Consider the following 24567-nt stretch of genomic DNA (forward strand, 5'->3'; position numbering starts at 1 on the left):
GTGTTTCCTGTCTCTCTGTGCCAGTGTATTTATCCCTGTGTTTCCTGTCTCTCTGTGCCAGTGTATTTATCCCTGTGTTTCCTGTCTCTCTGTATCAGTGCATTTATCCCTGTGTTTCCTGTCTCTCTGTGCCAGTGTATTTATCCCTGTGTTTCCTGTCTCTCTGTGCCAGTGTATTTATCCCTGTGTTTCCTGTCTCTCTGTGCCAGTGTATTTATCCCTGTGTTTCCTGTCCCTCTGTACCAGTGTATTTATCCCTGTGTTTCCTGTCTGTCTGTACCAGTTTGTCTTGTATGTTCCAAGTCACCCAGCGGTTGTCCCGTTCTCCTGCCTTTGCTATTCTCTTTTTTCTAGTCCTCCCAGTTTTGACTCCACCCATCTGCCTCCTGTGTCTGTATCTGGGTCTCGCCTTGTGCCTTGATATATCACCTTTCACATGTAAAACTCACCCTAAATGTGGCAATTGAGAATCGCGATTCGAAAGCACGGGGGTCTTAAGATGCACATGCACACACACACAATCTCTCACACACACTCCGGGTCTTAGCTGAGATAGGGGTGTGCGGACAAATCACATCAACAGAGATTAGCCTAACGGCACAGTCTGGGCTACACCGTAACCATCCGCCAATGTGGAACTTCTTTACTCCCCGGGGCACTCTATATGGGATCGTACCACTGTGACGTCTGGATGATGCCTCACTGCTTGTGTCTGTGTTTGTCTGTGTGAGCCCACATTTTTATCGTTCTTAGTTTATCTCTCTCTATTCCCCCAAAATGAAATGGTTTATAAATGGAAGGCTGAAGGAGAGAGAGAGAGAGAGAGAGAGAGAGAGAGAGAGAGAGAGAGAGAGAGAGAGAGAGAGAGAGAGAGAGAGAGAGAGAGAGAGAGAGAGAGAGACCATCCCTACAGAGATGTTTGTGCTGTGGTGAACAGGATTTGTTCAGTGGCTTTAAGAGATTTCAGCTCTGGAATGGAAATATGGCAGCTTCGACTGAAGGGGTCAGTCGAGACATTTACAATAGATCCAGTTGCATTGTAATAAGCAGCAATGTGGTGCTTAGAGTTTATTTTGGTACAGAAAAACAACCTGCAACGGTGATGTTTCAACAGACTTCAGATGACACAGTTAGAAAATGAATTAAAAAAGGAAATATTTGCAATGAAATAAGTAGGTGAACATAAAATATTCCACGTATAATAACATTTCAACATACGATTTCTAGTTTGTTATGTCACACTATTTGGGCGACTTAGCTGAGCAGTCCTTGGTATAGGCGTAGTAGCCTCACATCTGTGTCTGTGTGCATGCACGTGTCTCCATCTGTGTGTGTGTGTCTGTCTGTGAATGTGTGTGTGTGTGTCTGGGTGCTTGCAAGTGTCTGGGTGCTTACACACTTTGTGTGTGTGTGTGTGTTTCAGGCCGGGGCATAGTTCTAGATAACGCCGAACAGCCGCACAGTGCCGTACAGTCGCACAGTGCCGTATAGCCGCACAGTGCCATACAGCCGCACAGTGCCGTACAGTCGCACCGTGCCGTACAGTCGCACAGTGCCATACAGTCGCACCGTGCCGTACAGTCGCACAGTGCCGTATAGCCGCACAGTGCCATACAGCCGCACAGTGCCGTACAGTCGCACCGTGCCGTACAGTCGCACAGTGCCGTACAGTCGCACAGTGCCGTACAGTCGCACCGTGCCGTACAGTCTCACCGTGCCGTATAGCCGCACAGTGCCATACAGTCGCACAGTGCCGTACAGTCGCACAGTGCCGTACAGTCGCACCGTGCCGTACAGTCGCACCGTGCCGTATAGCCGCACAGTGCCATACAGTCGCACAGTGCCGTACAGTCGCACAGTGCCGTACAGTCGCACCGTGCCGTACAGTCGCACCGTGCCGTACAGCCGCGCAGTGCCGTACAGCCTCGCAGTGCCGTACAGTCGCACAGTGCCGTACAGTCGCACAGTGCCGTACAGTCGCACCGTGCCGTACAGTCGCACAGTGCCATACAGCCACACAGTGCCGTACAGCCTCACAGTGCCGTACAGTCGCACAGTGCCGTACAGTCGCACAGTGCCGTACAGTCGCACAGTGCCGTACAGTCGCACCGTGCCGTACAGTCGCACAGTGCCGTACAGTCGCACAGTGCCGTACAGTCGCACAGTGCCGTACAGTCGCACCGTGCCGTACAGTCGCACCGTGCCGTACAGTCGCACAGTTCCGTACAGTCGCACAGTGCCGTACAGTCGCACAGTGCCGTACAGCCGCACAGTGCCGTACAGTCGCACAGTGCCGTACAGTCGCACAGTGCCGTACAGCCGCACAGTGCCGTACAGTCGCACCGTACCGTACAGTCGCACCGTGCCGTACAGTCGCACAGTGCCGTACAGTCGCACAGTGCCGTACAGTCGCACCGTGCCGTACAGTCGCACAGTGCCGTACAGCCTCACAGTGCCGTACAGCCTCACAGTGCCGTACAGTCGCATCGTGCCGTACAGTCGCACAGTGCCGTACAGCCTCACAGTGCCGTACAGCCTCACAGTGCCGTACAGTTGCACCGTGCCATACAGTCGCACAGTGCCGTACAGTTGCACAGTGCCATACAGTCACACAGTGCCATACAGTCGCACAGTGCCGTATAGTCGCACAGGGCCGTACAGTCGCACAGTGCCATAGAGTCGCACATTGCCGTACAGCCGTACAGTGCCATACAGTCGCACAGTGCCGTACAGCCGGACAGTGCCGTACAGCCTCACAGTGCCGTACAGTCGCACAGTGCCGTACAGTCGCACAGTGCCGTACAGTCGCACCGTGCCGTACAGTCGCACAGTGCCGTACAGTCGCACAGTGCCGTACAGTCGCACAGTGCCGTACAGTCGCACCGTGCCGTACAGTCGCACCGTGCCGTACAGTCGCACAGTGCCGTACAGTCGCACCGTGCCGTACAGTCGCACAGTGCCGTACAGCCTCACAGTGCCGTACAGCCTCACAGTGCCGTACAGTCGCACAGTGCCATACAGTCGCACAGTGCCGTATAGTCGCATAGTGCCGTACAGTTGCACAGTGCCATACAGTTACACAGTGCCATACAGTCGCACAGTGCCATACAGTCACACAGTGCCATACAGTCGCACAGTGCCGTATAGTCGCACAGTGCCGTACAGTTGCACAGTGCCATAGTGTCGCACAGTGCCGTACAGCCGTACAGTGCCATACAGTCGCACTGTGCCGTACAGCCGCACAGTGCCGTACAGCCTCACAGTGCCGTACAGTCGCACAGTGCCATACAGTCGCACAGTGCCATACAGTCCCACAGTGCCGTACAGCCTCACAGTGCCATACAGTCGCACAGTGCCGTACAGCTGCACAGTGCAATACAGCCGTACAGTGCCATACAGTCTCACAGTGCCGTACAGCCGCAACTGCTGTACAGTTGCACAGTGCCATATAGTTGCACAGTGCCATATATTATCGTACAGTCACACAGTGCCATACAGCACCTTACAGTCACACAGTGCCGTACAGCCGCACAATGCCATATATTACTGTACAGTCGCACAGTGCCATATATAACCGTACAGTCGCACAGTGCCATACAGCACCATACAGTCGCACAGTGCCGTACAGCCGCACAATGCCGTACAGCCGCACAGTGCCGTACAGTCGCAAAGTCTGGTACAGTCGCACAGTGCCATACAGTTGCACAGTGCCGTACAGTTGCAGAGTACCGTACATTACCATACAGTCGCACAGTGCCGTACAGCCGCACAATGCCGTACAGCCGCACAGTGCCGCACATTACCATACAGTCGCACAGTGCCATACAGTCGCACAGTGCCATACAGTCGCGCAGTGCCATACAGTCGCACAGTGCCATACAGTTGCACAGTGCCGTACAGTCGCACAGTGCCATACAGTTGCACAGTGCCCTACATTACCATACAGTCGCACAGTGCCATACAGCACCATACAGTCGCACAGTGCCGTACAGCCGCACAGTGCCATACAGTTGCACAATGCCGTACATTACGATACAGTCGCAAAGTGCCGTACAGTCGTGTCTTTTCTTTACTGGTTTCCATTTTCTTTTGGCAACAGGTCACAATAAAATAACAGTTCTCTGTCTCTGTATGTCTGTCTCTCAATTCTCTCTCTCCTTCCCTCCCTCACTCCCTCCCTCTCGACATAATCTCTCTGGCCTGGTACTGTTATTGAGCAGTTTACAGGTTATGAATGAATATGTTATTTGGGAACACTGTATTAACAGCCAGCTATCAATAGTAATGTAGCTATTGTCAGGGACCTGTCAATATGAATGTAATTCTGATGGAAGGGGATGAGAATGATCTTAGAGTCAGGCCACTGTAACGTCTTCCAGACAAACACACCACGGCACGATTACTATCGACATCTACCCTCGGACTCTCAGCTCTATGCCAAATACATAACAGCCTGGCACTTTAGTCAATTCTCTCTGCCTATGAAAATGCAGCAGTGAAATGTACAGGGCTTTCACCGCCGAACTGGAAATCTATGACTCTTACATAATCGTCAAAAGTTACAGATCAATGGACTGTGTTTAGGCATATTGTAAACAAAGGAACATACACTCTAAGAGACATGAAAGAGCACACACACTGCTTATGTACAAGCAAACGACCAGGAACTAGTGACTTCATAATTCATCCATGGATCAACACAGAGAGAATGCCCTTTCCTGCAGTTAGTGCCAGAGGAAAAATAGAGAGAGAGAGTAAGAGAGAGAGAGACAGCGAGATAGAGAGAGAATGAGAGAGAGAGAGAGAGAGAGAGAGAGAGAGAGAGAGAGAGAGAGAGAGAGAGAGAGAGAGAGAGAGAGAGAGAGAGAGAGAGAGAGAGAGAGAGAGAGAGAGAGAGAGAGAGAGAGAGAGAGAGAGACACACAGAGAGAGTCTGAGCATGGTTTGTCTACTATACCGGTAGACATACTTCTCAAATCCATATAAAACAGGCCAAAAGCTAGTAGCCTTCACATTTCATGGGGTAACTTACATGTAATGATTTTGAAATTCTATATTAATTAATGATTGAGGCAAACAACAGCATTTTGGGGATATTTAGGAATTTCTTCATCTTCACTGTCAATAGAAAACATTCGAACATACTGCCACAACAACAAAAACAACTCTGGCACAAATGGTTCATATGGGACAAATACCACTCCTACGCCAATACAAAATAATAGGATGAAAACAGGAGCGCTCCGTGGTATCCAAACTATAGGCCTAGTCTGCTGCTCAAATCACTTGTCCAAAGTGACGAATGAGTGACAGGTAAGATGTCGGCACATCTACTGTCACCCCCACCCCTAGGCATCATCTTGTCGGCTAGGACTTACTGATGGTAGAAGGGGAAGGAGTGAAAACAGATGAGCACAAACAGCTCGACGACAACACCTTCAGTCTGTCTGGCCATCACAGCCGAATAGGGCCAGAACATTCCTGAAGCGAACGTAGCATTTCAGAAAAAAAAGGCTATTAGGAATCCAGGGAATTTGGAGGTTGGCTAGTGGCTACCAAAAAAGGTCATCTTGACCTTGAGGTTTCGACATAGAGAGGGAAGGGGGTCGGAGTCTTCGGTCCCCTGATGAAAGGAGAGATCCATGGACCAGTGATATTATCCCTATCTCTATATTACCTGGGACCAGGAGTTTTCCTGATTATGTGCAGGCCCACTTCAGATATAACATGTCTACTATAAGTATGGGTCTATGTCTGGCTTTGTAAAACAATGTATTATGCATTATACTCCAAGCTTAGACACTCGTACACAAATACTAAGGCAGTTAGCTTTGCTTGTTAGCCTACATGATCTGAAGTCATATATAACCTGTTATACTTGGCTCTCCTACTGTGGGTGACCGTGTAGTGGAATGTCTCTGTGAGATGTGGCATGGTACATTTACACCCTACATTTCTCCTCCCATGTAAATTAATTTGTGTAACAGGTCTGGAGAATGTGACCTTCCATTCTAAGCACTCTAACATGGGTATTGTTTTTTTATTATTATATATTATATAATTTATATATATTATTATATATATATATATTCTCCGGCCAGGCAGTGTTAGACCTACTAATGTTCTCTCAATGAAAACGGATGAGTTTTGGAACTTTAAAAAGTGATGTCATGGCCATTACAGGGATGCTAAGATTAACCAGGCGGTAAGACGAATAATTGTTATGAGTCTGTTTCATAAAAAATGGATGTGTGTAAATGCATTGAGGGGTCCTAGACCTTGGTTCCCCCTCTTTCTGCGTGTGTGTGTGGTGCACTCCAATGCTTTATCAAGACCTTCCTGCTCCTCTAATCACCAAAGACCATACGTAGCCAGATGGGACAAATTAATGCCTGACACAAAGATTTGTGCTCTGCTTAACCTGGTTTGCTCAGAACGTAAATTATTTATGAGAATTAATTGATTTTTGTGAGTATGAAGGTGGAAGATGCAAAGCTTGTATGAGTACAGCAGGATTTGCAGGAAAACAACTTAAAAACTCATGAAACATTTAGGAGGCCAAGGAAGCGAATTAAATGGTGAAGCTAAGAACAGTTAATGAGAAAATTGAAGTTGTGTCTGATGAAGTGATGTGCGACTGCTGTGGCCTAACCTAAAAAAGTGTAGCGGTAAGAATATTTAATCTATTTATCTAAGCCCTGTCTTGACGCATGACAGAACACACATGGCTGTAAAGACAGTGATGTGAAAACTTTTGTTCTCTCATGTTTTATCAGTTGCACACAGCAATTAAAGTGATTGGGCAAATGGAATGCTTAACCTGCTAGTGTGCCAGAAAGACGCAGGCTTGGGAAGACCCAATGGGATGTTGTTTCTCTCTGGAGAGGACAAAGGAATGCCATAAAAAACATGTCTAGAACAGCCACTCATTGCAGTAAAGATCTGTGCTGTGTGTGAGGCATGTTAGAGAAATCTATAGCTGACCTCTAGTTGAGATCACTCCCCAGTTTAACTTAACAGATGTCCTTAAAAACCCACTCAATATTCTACGTGTTCAGCCTCTCTCTCTCTCTCTACCCCCATCCAGGGTGTAATCTGTTCTAGATTATCTTGATAACAACACTCATTCCTGGTTCTTCATTCTTAAAGTCCACAAAAATCAGTAATTTAACAAAAAACCCAAAGCTCCTCCATTTTGATAATAAGGCAAGAGTATTACGTGATAATCAGTCAGAGGATTAGTTTAGCACTAGGCAAAATGGCCAGCCACAGAGCGACTGTAAAAGAGAGATGTAATGGAAAAAATAGGAATAGAATAGAAGGTGATGATTGAGAGGAGAGGGATGGAGTGAGTGGGCTGGAAAATCTATGAAATCAACTTTGCAGGTGTGGAGGTGCTGACTCTGATTATACTCTGTTACTGTGCAGAAATAATGACATCTCTCTCTCTCTCTCTCTCTCTGCTTTTAGATTTGCCTGGAGTGAAGTACGGCTGAAATTATTAGCAGCATAGCTTAATCAAATGTACAGTGCACTGATCAAGACCTATGGGGATAATTCCTGTGATAATATAGTTTATATATTGTTTGTAAATTACAGCCTCTGGTTGACTGTATCTTGATATTCAAGTGATGTGTTCTTGTGATATTCAAGTAATCGATAAAGTCATGATACAACTGCAGCTTTGCTGTCAAGGTGAAACACGTCATTAGAATTTCTAGCAACACATCTACACTGTCATTATGGTAGTTTATTTTAACCCCCTGGAGTCTATTGATGCACTGGTGTGTCAATCTAAATAACATAATCAATAAAATACCCAAAATCTGTCCGTTTACACGTTGGGATGTGTGCCAATCCACCGCAGTCGCCTATATCGCCCTTCCGCATCTGCGGTAGAAAATGTCAGAGCTACAGGCTGTTTGTCAGACCAGGAGACATCCCGCCAAAAATCTATCTTGTCATGAAACGTCTGTAGCTACAAACTACACTGAACACAAATATAAATGCAACATGTAGTGTTGGTCACATGTTTCATGAGCTGAAATAAAATATCATAGAAATGCTCCATATTCTCAAAAAGTGTATTTCTCTCAAATGTTGTTTTACATCCCTGTTAGTGAGAATTTCTTCTTTGCCAAGATCATCTTTCCACCTGATGGGTGTGGCATATCAATTAACTGATTAAACACCATGGTCATTACACAGACGCCCCTTGTGCTGGGGAAAACAAAAGGCCACTCTAAAATGTGCAGTTTTGCCACACAACACAATGCCACAGATGTCTCAAGTTTTGAGGGAGCATTCAATTGGCATGCTGCATGCTGACTGCAGGAATGTCCACCAGAGCTGTTTGCTAGAGAATTGAATGTTCCTTTCTCTACCATAAGCCGCCTCCAACATCGTTTTAGAGAATTTGGTAGTACGTCCAACTGGCCTCACAACCGCAACCCACATGTATGGCGTCGTGTGGGCAAGCGGTCTGCTGATGTCAACATTGTGAACAGAGTGCCCCATGGTGGCGGTGGGGTTGTTATACAGGCAGACATAAGCTACAGACAATTGCATTTTATCGAGGACATGTTGAATGCACAGAGATTCCATGACTAGATCCTGAGCCCCATTGTTGTGCCATTTACCTGCCACCATCACCTCGTGTTTCAGCATGATAATGCACGGCCCAATGGCGCTAGGATCTGTGCACAATTCCTGGAAGCTGTAAATGTTCCAGTTCTTCCATAGCCTGTATACTCACCAGACATGTCACCTGTCACCAACAGATGCATATCTGTATTCGCAATCATGTGAAATCTATAGATTAGGGCCTAATTTATCTCTTTCAGTTGACTGATTTCCTTATTTGAACTGTAACTCAGTAAAATATTAGAAATTGTTGCATGTTGAGTTTATATTTTTGTTTAGTATAATACAGAATGGGGAGACTCTCACAAACATGATGGTTTTCTCCGTTTCGCTCTATGACCCCCACAAGGAACTTGTCTGAAGATGGTATCGCTGATGTGCCAACTTTTGTCTGCAGTGTCCAAAACCATTTAATTTGACCCCACTGTACAAAGGGGAGACTCTCGCAAACACTATATTCTCCGTTTTGTTCTACGACCCCCACAAGTGTCACGGGACTCTTCTAAAGGTAACCCATACACATTTATGGAAGTTTGGAGGTTGTTTTGTGCATGGAGGTAGCTTTCTCATATCTCCTAGATATAGGGCAGAAACTTCAAAACCTTCAAAACTTCAAAAACGTCAATACATTTTTTGGACTGTCTTTTTCGCCATTTATGAATGTGTTACAAAAGTATTCATCCCCTTGGTGTTTCTCCTATTTTGTTGCATTTTTGGGTGATTTCATGTAATGGACATACACAAAATAGTCCAAATTGGTGAAGTGAAATGAAAAAAAATTAAATCCCTCAGTGCACCGTTAAAGCCATTATAAACAATGGAAGAATATGGCACCACAACAAACATGCCAAGAGAGGACCGCCCACCAAAACTCATGGACCAGGCAAGGAAGGCAACAAGGTGACCAAAGATAACACTGACGGAGCTGCAAAGCTCCACAGCGGAGATTGGCGTATCACACTTGGGGATGTTTTTCATCAGCAGGCACTGGGAAAGTGGTCAGAATTCAAGGAATGATGTATGGCGCTAAATACAGGAAAATTCTTGTGGGAAATCTGTTTCAGTCTTCCAGAGATTTGAGACTGGGACGGAGGTTCACCTTCCAGCAGGACAATGACCTTAAGCATACTGCTAAAGAAACACTCAAGTGGTTTAAGGGGACGCATTTACATGTCTTGGAATGGCCTAGTCAAAGCCCAGACCTCAATCCAGTTGAGAATCTGTGGTATGACTTAATTAAAGATGGCTGTACACCAGTGGAACCCATCGAACTTGTAGGAGCTGGAGCAGTTTTGGCTTGAAGAATGGGCAAAAATCCCAGCAGTAGATGTGCCAAGCTAATAGAGACATAACCCAAGAGACTTGCAGCTGTAATTGGTGCAAAAGTTGGCTCTACAAAATGTTGACTTTGGGGGGGTGAACGCACGCTCATGTTTTCAGTTATTTTGTCTTCTTTCTTGTTTGTTTCACAATATAAAATTATTTTGCACCTTCAAGGTGGTAGGCATGTCGTGTATATCAAATGATACAAACCCCCACAAAAATCACTTTTAATTCCTGGTTGTAAGGTAACAAAATACAAAAAATGCCAAGGGGGATAAATACTTTCGCAAGCCACTGTGTTCAATGCAATGGGCCAAATTCAAAATGGTAGTATAGGCCAAATTCAATGTTTGTCAAATACCTTTTTTTGTGTTTTGCTTTGACACCTAAAGGTGTCCTAAAAATCTAAATCATATAGCTAATATGTCAAATGTATGACCTTCTTAAAACAATTCCATATGTCAGCGTAGAACCCACATTTCTACATTTTACTTTATATTTTGAGGCATGTCTTACCTTGCATCAAGGTAAACCTATAGCCAAAATCCCACCGTAGAAAAATGGAGGCAACATTTTTATAAAGACTTCTTCATATGAGTTCTCTATTGGTTTTCTTTTCACTTTCGTTCATTGTCCAGCAGGCAAAGGCATTGTCCTAGTCACATTAGCAACCCCATGATAATTGTTGCATCTTTAGATCTCCCCTCTTTGACATTTTCTAACAGATATTTCCATCTCTGTCCATGAAACAAACTGTGCATTGTGGGAACATTTGCGCTTAGGCCTACCTATTGCTGCTCCTAAAATATGAATAAATGATACTTTATCAATATTTTAAGGTAAACTTTCTGATCCGTCCAATCAGCTTTATTCATTGATACGGTGTATACTTCCACTACACTACTGTGGTATGCATCTTGGGGCTGAAGTGAGTATACGCATATACTGTAAACCTGCGTATATCCTCCACTAACCTACACCCTTGCTGCTACAAGAAGTCAAATCTGACGTTAATTTGACAAAAACTAAATGCTGTCCATATATGACAAACTTATTTTTCAGTGGGCATTGCGCATAATTTCCTCCATGTTTCTATGGTGGGATTTGGCTATAGGCTTGATGTAAGGTAAGGTGTGCCTCCTAATATGAAGGCCTAACCATCTTCTAGGAAAGGCTTTCACAATAACCTTCTTAATGACATTTTATCAAGCTACGAAGCAGCCTATGCCAACCTGGCAGAATGATGTCATAATTAGTAGATTCAATCCAGTGGCCATTTTTGCAAACTCCATCTCATATACTTCCGAAACATCACTAAACAAACAATAGCGCTAGATGCGTGTGCACTTGAATTAAAGGGTAACTACATCAAAAAATATACATTTCTTAGATTTTTCCCAGACCTCAAAAGTGGTCTCATGATGTCTCAAATTGTTATGGACTTAGAAAATGTATAATTTGTTTAGATTTAAAAAAACGTGTGACTTTGAAAGCAAAATCCTGAGAAATAAATGACAAATCTGACTCATTTGACAGCCTCATTTACATGTTTCAATACTATACCCATTATTAGCCAACTGCACAGTACAGCTTGGGTTGGTCTGACTGTGAAAGACCAATATGGGATGTTTCATTTTAGATCATTCCGAGTGTGTCAATGTTAATCATATCATTTTTCACACAGGGTGTCATTCCTTTGTCGTTTGGGATGTTTAGGCAACATTTGAGTTTACCCAGCAAACCAAAATGTAACATTTATTACGTCGCGGAAATGTTATCATAACATAAAAAGTGTCTAATCGCGAGTTAAAAAATAAAAAACGGAATAGAGCACAGGCCAAAAGGAAAACATGATTCAGTTTGCTTTCCACCAGAAACTGAGAGACAAATTTACCTTTTAGCAGGACAATAACGTTAAACAAGGCCACATCTACACTGGAGTTTCTTACCATGACAACACTGAATGTTCGTGAGCGGCCTAGCTACATGTTTTACTTTATATCAGCTTGAAAATCTATAGCAAGACATGAAAATGGCTTTCTAGAAATGATCAACAACCAACTTGACAGAGCCTGAATAATTTCTTTAAGAATAATGTGCAAATATTGTGCAATCCAGTTGTGCAAAGCTCTTCGAGACATACCCAGAAAGTCTCACAGTTGTAATCACTCAGGGGTGTGAATACTTATGTAAATTAGATATTTCTGTAAACACAAATACTGTCCATATGTGTAGATGATTCTACAATGTTGGGTGCAATAAAGACTCACCTGATGTTACAATAATGTTTCCAGAACACGTTTAATCTTCTCTTTAATTGTTCCCAGAATGTTTCAATAGGTTGTGGGAACATTGTGTGGACATAACAAACGATATGTTCCCAAAATGCAAAAACTGTCCTTTTATTCTGATTATTACAATGTTTCTATTAGATTGCAAAAAAACATTTGCAGAACAAATGTTTTATGTTGTTTAAAAGTTCCTAAAAACCTAAAAATGTATTTAAGTTGTGGGAACATTGTGGGGATATGACAAGAGATCGGCTCCCAAACACTAAAACTGTCCAGTTGTGATGACAATCCGTTAATGTTTGTATTAGGGTGTACAAAACATTCCTTTGATGTTGCGATAATGTTGACAGAACAGCCTTTCTGAATTCATTTCATTAGATTTTGTGATAAGTGTGGGTACATTACAACAGAGAGGTTCCTAAAACACAAAATATGCTCAGATGTGAAGACATTCTTACAATGTTTAAGTTACGTTGCACAGGACATTCCCTTAATGTTGTAAGAAAGAATTAGTCCGTTTTTATGATGTATAGCATACTTGTTTTAGCATAACATAATTTAACATAATATTCCATTGATGTTCACACAATGTACATTTTAACTTGTCTTTGAGGTTCAAGAACAGTTAGAAAATGTTTAAGTTTTACCTAATATTACGACACCATACTCTGCAGGTGGCACAGAGGTTAAAGGCCAGGCTTGTTGTCATCCAAATGTTAGATAAAAGCTTAACTGGAAATTAATGGGAATCTTAGCTAATATTCTGGGAACGTTCCCGGTCTGCTGGGTACCCACTTCTCGAGGCACCACTACACAACTGCGTAGCAGGTTAGGAGAACTAGGGCATTAGGTTCGGAGAATTAACGTATCAGGTCAGGATAATTAAGTTTAGGTTAGGAAAAGTGTTAGCTAAAATGCATTTTCTTTTAAACATTTGATGTAAAAAAAATAGTATACTTTAAAATGACTCAGATCAAGTGAAAACTGTGTATAAATGATACTGGACCTACATTCAGTGTTTTGATTGTTTCCAGCTCACTAATAATCACACAAAATGAAAGCTAGACAGTCAGGGAGCATCGGGAATGTAAAAAAGGCTGGATATAATACATTTCTTTTGCCAATTTTGACAGCGAGGAAATGTAACACATTTTCAGTACATGTATATTGTGTTGTTCGAATCACAGGCGTAGAATACCATACTTTGCCATTCTGCTCTCCTGAGAGAGTTTTACACACACACTCACACACACACACACCAGTATTGCAAGTTTTTATAGAACTCTACACTCTTAGAAAAAAAAGTTCTGGATAAAACCTAAAAGGGTTCCATTGCTTGTTCCTTATATGGCAACCCTAAAGTTTCTACTGTGTATAGAACCTGTTTGTAGGGTTCTTTAATCAGAACCCCAGGGGTTCTTCACTGAACCAAAATTGGTTCCATATATAGAACCAATTCCGGTTCTATATAGAACCTTAAGTGGTTCCATATAGTACATGAAGCAAACATAGAACCCTTTTTGGTTCTATCCAGAACCTTTTTTTCTAGGAGTGTAAGAGGTCAAAGAAACGTAATTCTTCTAATCAATTTTCATAATAAAATGTATGTCTTTTTTTTCCCCTTTATATCTGATCAGTGAACATGTGATTTTTCAACTGAATGAATCAAAAATAGGTGGATCCGTCTCAGGTATAATTGAATTGTGTTTTCAGAGAGCAGCAGGGCTAGCAGTATGCTGTTAGCCAGAGACAGCCGCCTTCATAACCCCTGATCATGTGGATAACAGACCTTAATACATTAAATATTAATGCTATCTCTCCCACCGTCTAGCTAGTGACCTCTGTTTCACATGCACATAGCTGATAAATCGTTTTTAATAATTCATTAATAACCATATGTTAAATTATTCACTTGTGTGTATTTGTATAGATGTTGCAGAACATGAAAGTGTTGTTGTTTATTGAGGGGTAAACGAACTACATTGAATTACAGGCTACATTCCTATATGCCCGTTGTTTCAGTTGATGAGTTGAGTTGTGAAGTTGACCAGCCCTTCCTCGATTCAGTAATAAATAACAAAATAATTTCGATGAATATTCACCTGTGTGAGGGTTACTTGTTCCTCAAAGCCATTTATAAAATGGGTGGTTCGAGCCCTGAATGATGATTGGCTGACAGCTGTGGTAGGTCACGGGTATGACAAAACATTTATTTTTACTGCTCTAATTACGTTGGTAAGCAGTTTATAATAGCAATAAGTCCTCCCAGGTGTGTGTGGTATATGGCCAATATACCACAACTAAGGGCTGTATCCAGAACAGTCCTTAGCCCTGGTATATAGGCCATGTACCACACCCGCTCATGTCTCATTGCTTAAATATAATTGGCAGAACTGTCACCTGAAAATGTAAATTTTCGAATGATACAGGTCTCGTCTCCATCCAATAAGAAGTGTATCTATTTTCCCCTTGCCTTTGTCTGGTTATGGGCCAGTACAGGCGTCTTATCAGAACTCAGGATAAGACCCAAATGCAGACAGTTTGAATCACAGAAGTTTATTGACAAAACAGGGGACAGGCAGACGACAGGTCAAGGGCAGGCAGAGGTCGGTAATCCAGGCCAGTGTCAAAAGGTACACAACAGCAGGCAGCCTCAGGGTCAGGGTCAGGGTCAGGGTCAGGGTCAGGGTCAGGGTCAGGGTCAGGGTCAGGCCAGACAGAATGGTCAAAACAGGAAGAACTACTAGAAAACAAGGACTAAAGAGACCATGAGTACAGAAAAACACGCTTGTAGGCTTGACGAGACAAGACGAACTGACAACAGGCAAACAGAAAGCACAGGTATAAATGCACAGGGGATAATTGTGGAAATGGGCGACACCTGGAGGGGGGTGGAGACAAGCACAAGACAGGTGAAACAGATTATTTGTTCTGTCGTCCTCTTTAGACATTTTAAATAAAGTTGTAATATTCCAAGAACGATACCATTCCTTACTCAACAGCCTATAGACATTTACAACTTACAACAGCATGCAGTAATCTAACAAACAGACTTCAGAGGACTAACAGTACATTATTGTGGTTTACTACTCATGTAACTAGATTTGGAGTCATCTAGCAAGGTCTAAAGTTCTGTTGATTTTGCCTAGTCTCTTTAAAATGGATCCAGTGGGTAATTAGATTGTCGGTAAGAAATGAACTGTCCCCATGGTATATTTAACTTCTTGGATATAGGGGGCGCTATTTTCATTTTTGGATTAAAAATGTTCCCGTTTTAAACAAGATATTTTGTTACGAAAAGATGGTCGACTATGCATATAATTGACAGCTTTGGAAAGAAAACACTCTGACGTTTCCAAAACTGCAAAGATATTGTCTGTGAGTGCCACAGAACTGATGTTACAGGTGAAACCCAGATAAAAATCCAATCAGGAAGTGCCGCATTTTTTGAAACCGCCTCATGCCAATGACTTCTTATATGGCTGTGAAGGAGCTTACGCTTTCCACATTTTCCCCAAGGTGTCTGCAGCATTGTGACGTCTTTTTAGGCATTTCCATTGGAGAATGGCTCTAAGAGACCATATAGGGCGAGTGGACGCATGGTGTCTCCGGGAGAAAACCTTGCGTAAAATACTGAGGTAGCCATTTTTCCAATAGTTTCTTATGAGAAACCAACTGCCTCCACGGATATATTATCGAATACATATGTTAAAAACACCTTGAGGATGGATCCTAAACAACGTTCTGTCGATATAATGGAGCAAATTTTGAAAAAAGTTTGGCGTTATAGTTTAAGTATTTTCGGTCGATTTCTCAGCCAAGCAGGCCTACAGAAATATTATTTTGGGAAAAAAGGAACATTTGCCATCTAACTGGGAGTCCCCTGAGTGAAAGCATCTGCAGTTCTTCAAAGGTAAATGATTTAATTTGGTTGCTTTTCTTATTTTTGTGAAAATGTTGCCTGCTGCCAGCACAGCCTAGCATAGCATTATGCCATGCTAAACTGACACAAATGCTTGTCTAGCGTTGGCTGTAACGCATATTTTGAAAATCTGAGATGACAGTGTTGTTAAAAAAAGGCTAAGCTTGTGTCTGAATATATTTATTTCATTTCATTTATGATTTTCATGAATAGAAAAAGTAGCGTTATGCTAATGCATTACAGTAGAAGTATTTTTCTGTCGATTTCTCAGCCAAGCAGGATGAACAAACGTGACGTTTTTCGCCTACAAAAATATTATTTTTGGAAAAAAGGAACATTTGCCATCTAACTGGGAGTCCCCTGAGTGAAAACATCTGAAGTTCTTCAAAGGTAAATTATTTAATTTGGTTGCTTTTCTTATTTTTGTGAAAATGTTGCCTGCTGCCAGCACAGCCTAGCATAGCATTATGCCATGCTAAACTTACACAAATGCTTGTCTAGCGTTGGCTGTAACGCATATTTTGAATATCTGAGATGACAGTGTTGTTAGCAAAAGGCTAAGCTTGTGTTTGAATTGATTTATTTCATTTCATTTGCGATTTTCATGAATAGGAAACGTTACATTATGCTAATGCACTTGAGACTATGATTACGCTCCCAGATACGGGATTGCTCGTCGCTAGAGGTTAAACAATAAGGCCCGTGGGGTGTGATATATGGCCAATATACCACAGCTAAGGGCTGTTCTAAAGCACGACGCAACGCGGAGTGCCTGGACACAGCCCTTAGCCGTAGTACATTGGCCATATATCATAAACCCCCGAGGTGTCTTATTGTTATTATAAACTCGTTACCAAAGTAATTAGAGCAGTAAAAATAATTGTTTTGTCATACCTGTGGTATATGGTCTGATTCACCACGGCTGTCAGCCAATCAGCATTCAGGCTTCGAACCACCCAGTTTATAATACATACTTGTCCCCTGACTATTGTAAGCATCACTCTACTAATATCCATAATTGGTCATTAAATCCATTGCAGAGCATGTAGAGCTACTTATGTGCTATTCTACAATGTAAACTATGCAATGAGCAGTGTAATATGAGAGGCAATGCCTGATTTAATGGTTGTAATATATTTTCTCATTTTAGAAACAGTAAGGTTTTGTTCTAATGGTTTTAAGAGTGTTCTGCTTTGTGGCGAAATGTGAACAAGCATTAATTCACTCTCTCCCCACTTCAGTCAATTACTGAAGCAGCCTATTTTATGTGCTAGAGTTTGAAAACATGTTTAACACAGAGTTGGTGTGGGATGGTGTGGGATCTGTGTGGTTTTAGGATCCAGTGATGAAGTCTACTTCTCTGTATGGTCTTTCGGAATCTGGAGCAGTGGAGGAGGGTTCTGGAGGAGAGTGTCTGTAGTCTTCATTCTGAACACCAGTACCTGAAGACTGACTTGGACTCTCTCACACACTTCAACCAATGGGCGAGGCACACACACACCTAGGACCTAAGTCATGATGTCTCATCCTCTCTTTCTTTCTGTCTCTCTTTCTGTTTCCTTCCAGCTGTCTCTCACCCTCATGGTTTTTCCATCTTCTTCCCTCAATGCTATCCCTCTATTTAAAAACAAACAGTATATCAATGCTCATTTTCCTCCGCTGAACATTTTTGCGTGTGTTTGTGTGTGTGTGTTAATCCCATCTGCTTGGCCCTGCCCTGGGGGCAGCAAAGGGCAGTCCAGAGATCACTGAGGGATCAAGGGAGATTAGAACAGATCATTAGGGATCAGTCTATCCAACTTTGATTTGTTTATCCTGACTACTTCCCCACCCCAAAATCCTCATCCCATCCCCATCCCATCGAATCCCCATCCCCATCGAATCCCCATCCCCATTCGAATCACCATCCCCATCCCATTTCATCCCATCCCCATCCCATCGAATCCCCATCCCCATCCCCATCCCCAACCCCCCTACCATCGAATCCCCATCCCCATCCCATCCCATCGAATCCCCATCCCATCGAATCCCCATCCTCATCCCCATCCCATTTCATCCCATCCCCATCCCATCCCATCCCCATCCCCATCCCCATCCCATCGAATCCCCATCCCCATCCCCATCCCATTGAATCCCCATCCCCATCCCCATTCCCATCTCATCCTCATCCCCATCTCATCCCATCCCCATCCCCATCCCCATCCCATCGAATCCCCATCCCCATCCCCATCCCATCGAATCCCCATCCCCATCCCCATTCCCATCTCATCCTCATCCCCATCTCATCCTCATCCCCATCCCCATCCCATCGAATCCCCATCCCCATCCCCATCGAGTCCCCACCCCCATCCCATCGAATCCCCATCCCCATCCCATCGAATCCCCATCCCCATCCCCATCGAATCCCCATCCCCATCTCATCCTCATACCCATCTCATCCTCATCCCCATCCCCATCCCATCAAATCCCCATCCCATCGAATCCCCATTCCCATCTCATCCTCATCCTCATCCCCATCCCCATCCCATCGAATCCCCATCCCATCGAATCCCCATCCCCATCCCATTGAATCCCCATCCCCATCCCATCGAATCCCCATCCCCATCCCATCGAATCCCCATCCCCATCCCATCGAATCCCCATCCCCATCCCATCGAATCCCCATCCCCATCCCATCCCAATCCCCATCCCCATCCCCATCCCCATCCCCATCCCATCCCATTGAATCCCCATCCCCATCCCATCGAATCCCCATCCCATCGAATCCCCATCCCCATCCCCATCCCATCCCCATCCCCATCCCATCCCCATCCCCATCCCCATCCCATCCCCATCCCATCCCCATCCCATCGAATCCCCATCCCCATCCCATCCCCATCCCCATCCCCATCCCATCCCATCCCCATCCCATCCCCATCCCATCGAATCCCCATCCCCATCCCATCCCCATCCCCATCCCCATCCCATCCCATCCCCATCCCATCCCCATCCCATCGAATCCCCATCCCCATCCCATCCCCATCCCCATCCCCATCCCATCCCCATCCCATCCCATCCCCATCCCCATCCCATCCCCATCCCCATCACATCCCCATCCCATCCCCATCCCATCCCATCCCCATCCCCATCCCATCCCCATCCCCATCCCATCCCCATCCCCATCCCCATCCCATCCCCATCCCATCCCATCCCCATCCCCATCCCATCCCCATCCCCATCACATCCCCATCCCATCCCCATCCCATCCCATCCCCATCCCCATCCCATCCCATCCCCATCCCATCGAATCCCCATCCCATCGAATCCCCATCCCCATCCCCATCCCATCCCCATCCCCATCCCATCCCCATCCCCATCCCCATCCCATCCCCATCCCATCCCCATCCCATCGAATCCCCATCCCCATCCCATCCCCATCCCCATCCCCATCCCATCCCATCCCCATCCCATCCCCATCCCATCGAATCCCCATCCCCATCCCATCCCCATCCCCATCCCCATCCCATCCCCATCCCCATCCCATCCCCATCCCCATCCCATCCCCATCCCCATCCCCATCCCATCTCCATCCCATCCCATCCCCATCCCCATCCCATCCCCAACCCATCCCCATCCCCATCCCATCCCCATCCCATCCCATCCCCATCCCCATCCCATCCCCATCCCCATCCCCATCCCATCCCCATCCCATCCCCATCCCATCCCCATCCCCATCCCATCCCCATCCCATCCCCATCCCCATCCCATCCCCATCCCCATCCCATCCCATCCCCATCCCATCCCCATCCCATCGAATCCCCATCCCCATCCCCATCCCATCGAATCCCCATCCCATCCCATCCCCATCCCATCGAATCCCCATCCCATCGAATCCCCATCCCCATCCCATCGAATCCCCATCCCATCGAATCCCCATCCCATCGAATCCCCATCCCCATCCCATTGAATCCCCATCCCCATCCCATCGAATCCCCATCCCATCGAATCCCCATCCCCATCCCATCGAATCCCCATCCCCATCCCATCGAATCCCCATCCCCATCCCATCCCCATCCCCATCCCCATCCCCATCCCCATCCCATCCCATCCCCATCCCATCCCCATCCCATCGAATCCCCATCCCCATCCCATCGAATCCCCATCCCATCGAATCCCCATCCCATCGAATCCCCATCCCCATCCCATTGAATCCCCATCCCCATCCCATCGAATCCCCATCCCATCGAATCCCCATCCCCATCCCATCGAATCCCCATCCCCATCCCATCGAATCCCCATCCCCATCCCATCCCCATCCCCATCCCCATCCCCATCTCATCGAATCCCCATCCCATCCCCATCCCCATCCCCATCCCCATCCCATCGAATCCCCATCCCATCGAATCCCCATCCCCATCTCATCCTCATCCATATTCCTACTACTGACAATACATACGTAGCTGGTGGGGCTGAAATGACAGAAAGAGAGAATCAGAGACAGAGAGAAAAAGAGAGCTAGAGAGAGCGAGAGAGAGAGAGAGCGAGAGAGAGAGCAACGCAGACAGAGAGAAAACAAGAGGGTCATGAGGTTGCCATCGTTGACTATGCTAATAAGCTTGTTAATTTAATGACTTTAGCTTTGAGTGATAATTGATCGGGTTCATTAGCATATTAACTCTGGGACTGCCTGTAATAGATGGCCTCCATGAACCCTGCAATAATTAACTAATTAGACTAATTCAAATCAATAGAGGTGCCAATACAAGGTTAGGGCTCAGGGACTATGTCTCTATATCTATCTGTAAGGAGGAAAAAAGAGAGGGAGAGAGGGGCGAGAGAGATGGGGAGATAGAATTAACAAAGAAAGAGAGAGCGAGACAGATTGGCAGACAAAGAAAAAGAGGGAGGGACATGGACACTGTAGTCAGAGAAAGAATGAACAAATGAACGAGAGAGAGGCATAGAGAGAAAGAGAGAGAGACTTAACTAATGAGTGATGGAGAGAGAGAGAGAGGGCTCCTAATGTTGATTGATGTGGTCTTGACGGTGGTTAGGTGAATAAATGGTTTGTAGCAGGCCCGGCAGGATTACCTTGGCTAGGGCTGGAGGGGGACTAAGTGCTTTGTAAGGTCAACCATAAGGCCAAACTTACACATGTACTGGCCTGCCCTTATAAACCTCTGTTCATATATCAGGATGGGATGGACACAGAGAGGGTTGTATGGCTCTGTCTCACAGAGTGGAAGGGAAAGCAATAGCCCTGCTATGGGCTACACTTCTCAATGGGAAAGATTACACATTGAAATTAGAAACATGGTTAACATAGTTTAGAGTCAGCAAATAGACATTTTCAATTTGCATGCAGTCTTTAGTCTATTCTGGAAATTGTTATTAACATGTAACAACCAAAAAATATAAACCTGATAAATAACTTTTACAAAAATACAAAAAGAAAGACGTATCAGGTTTTTCATGGAATTCTTTCTTAAAGGACAAATGAGTGTGTAAGTAAGACACTGGCTTTTTCCTCCAATCACCATCATGTTTTCTGGCTTTTTCCTCCAATCACCATCATGTTTTATGTTTTTTTCCTCCAATCACCATCATGTTTTATGTTTTTTTCCTCCAATCACCATCATGTTTTATGTTTTTTTCCTCCAATCACCATCATGTTTTCTGGCTTTTTCCTCCAATCACCATCATGTTTTCTGGCTTTTTCCTCCAATCACCATCATGTTTTCTGGCTTTTTCCTCCAATCACCATCATGTTTTCTGGCTTTTTCCTCCAATCACCATCATGTTTTCTGGCTTTTTCCTCCAATCACTATCATGTTTTCTGGCTTTTTCCTCCAATCACCATCATGTTTTCTGGCTTTTTCCTCCAATCACTATCATGTTTTCTGGCTTTTTCCTCCAATCACCATCATGTTTTCTGGCTTTTCCTCCAATCACCATCATGTTTTCTGGCTTTTTCCTCCAATCACCATCATGTTTTCTGGCTTTTTCCTCCAATCACTATCATGTTTTCTGGCTTTTTCCTCCAATCACCATCATGTTTTCTGTCTTTTTCCTCCAATCACCATCATGTTTTCTGGCTTTTTCCTCCAATCACCATCATGTTTTCTGGCTTTTTCCTCCAATCACCATCATGTTTTCTGGCTTTTTCCTCCAATCACTATCATGTTTTCTGGCTTTTTCCTCCAATCACCATCATGTTTTCTGGCTTTTTCCTCCAATCACTATCATGTTTTCTGGCTTTTTCCTCCAATCACCATCATGTTTTCTGGCTTTTTCCTCCAATCACCATCATGTTTTATGTTTTTTCCTCCAATCACCATCATGTTTTCTGGCTTTTTCCTCCAATCACTATCATGTTTTCTGGCTTTTTCCTCCAATCACCATCATGTTTTCTGGCTTTTTCCTCCAATCACTATCATGTTTTCTGGCTTTTTCCTCCAATCACCATCATGTTTTATGTTTTTTCCTCCAATCACCATCATGTTTTATGTTTTTTCCTCCAATCACCATCATGTTTTCTGGCTTTTTCCTCCAATCACTATCATGTTTTCTGGCTTTTTCCTCCAATCACTATCATGTTTTCTGGCTTTTTCCTCCAATCACCATCATGTTTTCTGGCTTTTTCCTCCAATCACTATCATGTTTTCTGGCTTTTTCCTCCAATCACCATCATGTTTTCTGGCTTTTTCCTCCAATCACCATCATGTTTTCTGGCTTTTTCCTCCAATCACTATCATGTTTTCTGGCTTTTTCCTCCAATCACTATCATGTTTTCTGGCTTTTTCCTCCAATCACTATCATGTTTTCTGGCTTTTTCCTCCAATCACTATCATGTTTTCTGGCTTTTTCCTCCAATCACTATCATGTTTTCTGGCTTTTTCCTCCAATCACCATCATGTTTTCTGGCTTTTCCTCCAATCACTATCATGTTTTCTGGTTTTTTCCTCCAATCACCATCATGTTTTATGTTTTTTTCCTCCAATCACCATCATGTTTTCTGGCTTTTTCCTCCAATCACCATCATGTTTTCTGGCTTTTTCCTCCAATCACCATCATGTTTTCTGGCTTTTTCCTCCAATCACCATCATGTTTTCTGGCTTTTTCCTCCAATCACCATCATGTTTTCTGTCTTTTTCCTCCAATCACCATCATGTTTTCTGGCTTTTTCCTCCAATCACCATCATGTTTTCTGGCTTTTTCCTCCAATCACCATCATGTTTTCTGGCTTTTTCCTCCAATCACTATCATGTTTTCTGGCTTTTTCCTCCAATCACCATCATGTTTTCTGGCTTTTTCCTCCAATCACTATCATGTTTTCTGGCTTTTTCCTCCAATCACCATCATGTTTTCTGGCTTTTTCCTCCAATCACCATCATGTTTTATGTTTTTTTCCTCCAATCACCATCATGTTTTCTGGCTTTTTCCTCCAATCACTATCATGTTTTCTGGCTTTTTCCTCCAATCACTATCATGTTTTCTGGCTTTTTCCTCCAATCACCATCATGTTTTCTGGCTTTTTCCTCCAATCACTATCATGTTTTCTGGCTTTTTCCTCCAATCACTATCATGTTTTCTGGCTTTTTCCTCCAATCACCATCATGTTTTATGTTTTTTTCCTCCAATCACCATCATGTTTTCTGGCTTTTTCCTCCAATCACTATCATGTTTTCTGGCTTTTTCCTCCAATCACTATCATGTTTTCTGGCTTTTTCCTCCAATCACCATCATGTTTTCTGGCTTTTTCCTCCAATCACTATCATGTTTTCTGGCTTTTTCCTCCAATCACTATCATGTTTTCTGGCTTTTTCCTCCAATCACTATCATGTTTTCTGGCTTTTTCCTCCAATCACCATCATGTTTTCTGGCTTTTTCCTCCAATCACTATCATGTTTTCTGGCTTTTTCCTCCAATCACCATCATGTTTTCTGGCTTTTTCCTCCAATCACTATCATGTTTTCTGGCTTTTTCCTCCAATCACTATCATGTTTTCTGGCTTTTTCCTCCAATCACTATCATGTTTTCTGGCTTTTTCCTCCAATCACCATCATGTTTTCTGGCTTTTTCCTCCAATCACTATCATGTTTTCTGGCTTTTTCCTCCAATCACTATCATGTTTTCTGGCTTTTTCCTCCAATCACTATCATGTTTTCTGGCTTTTTCCTCCAATCACCATCATGTTTTCTGGCTTTTTCCTCCAATCACCATCATGTTTTATGTTTTTTTCCTCCAATCACCATCATGTTTTCTGGCTTTTTCCTCCAATCACTATCATGTTTTCTGGCTTTTTCCTCCAATCACCATCATGTTTTATGTTTTTTTCCTCCAATCACCATCATGTTTTCTGGCTTTTTCCTCCAATCACTATCATGTTTTCTGGCTTTTTCCTCCAATC

Source organism: Oncorhynchus keta, chromosome 4, assembly GCF_023373465.1.
Source record: "Oncorhynchus keta strain PuntledgeMale-10-30-2019 chromosome 4, Oket_V2, whole genome shotgun sequence".
NCBI lineage: Eukaryota > Metazoa > Chordata > Actinopteri > Salmoniformes > Salmonidae > Oncorhynchus > Oncorhynchus keta.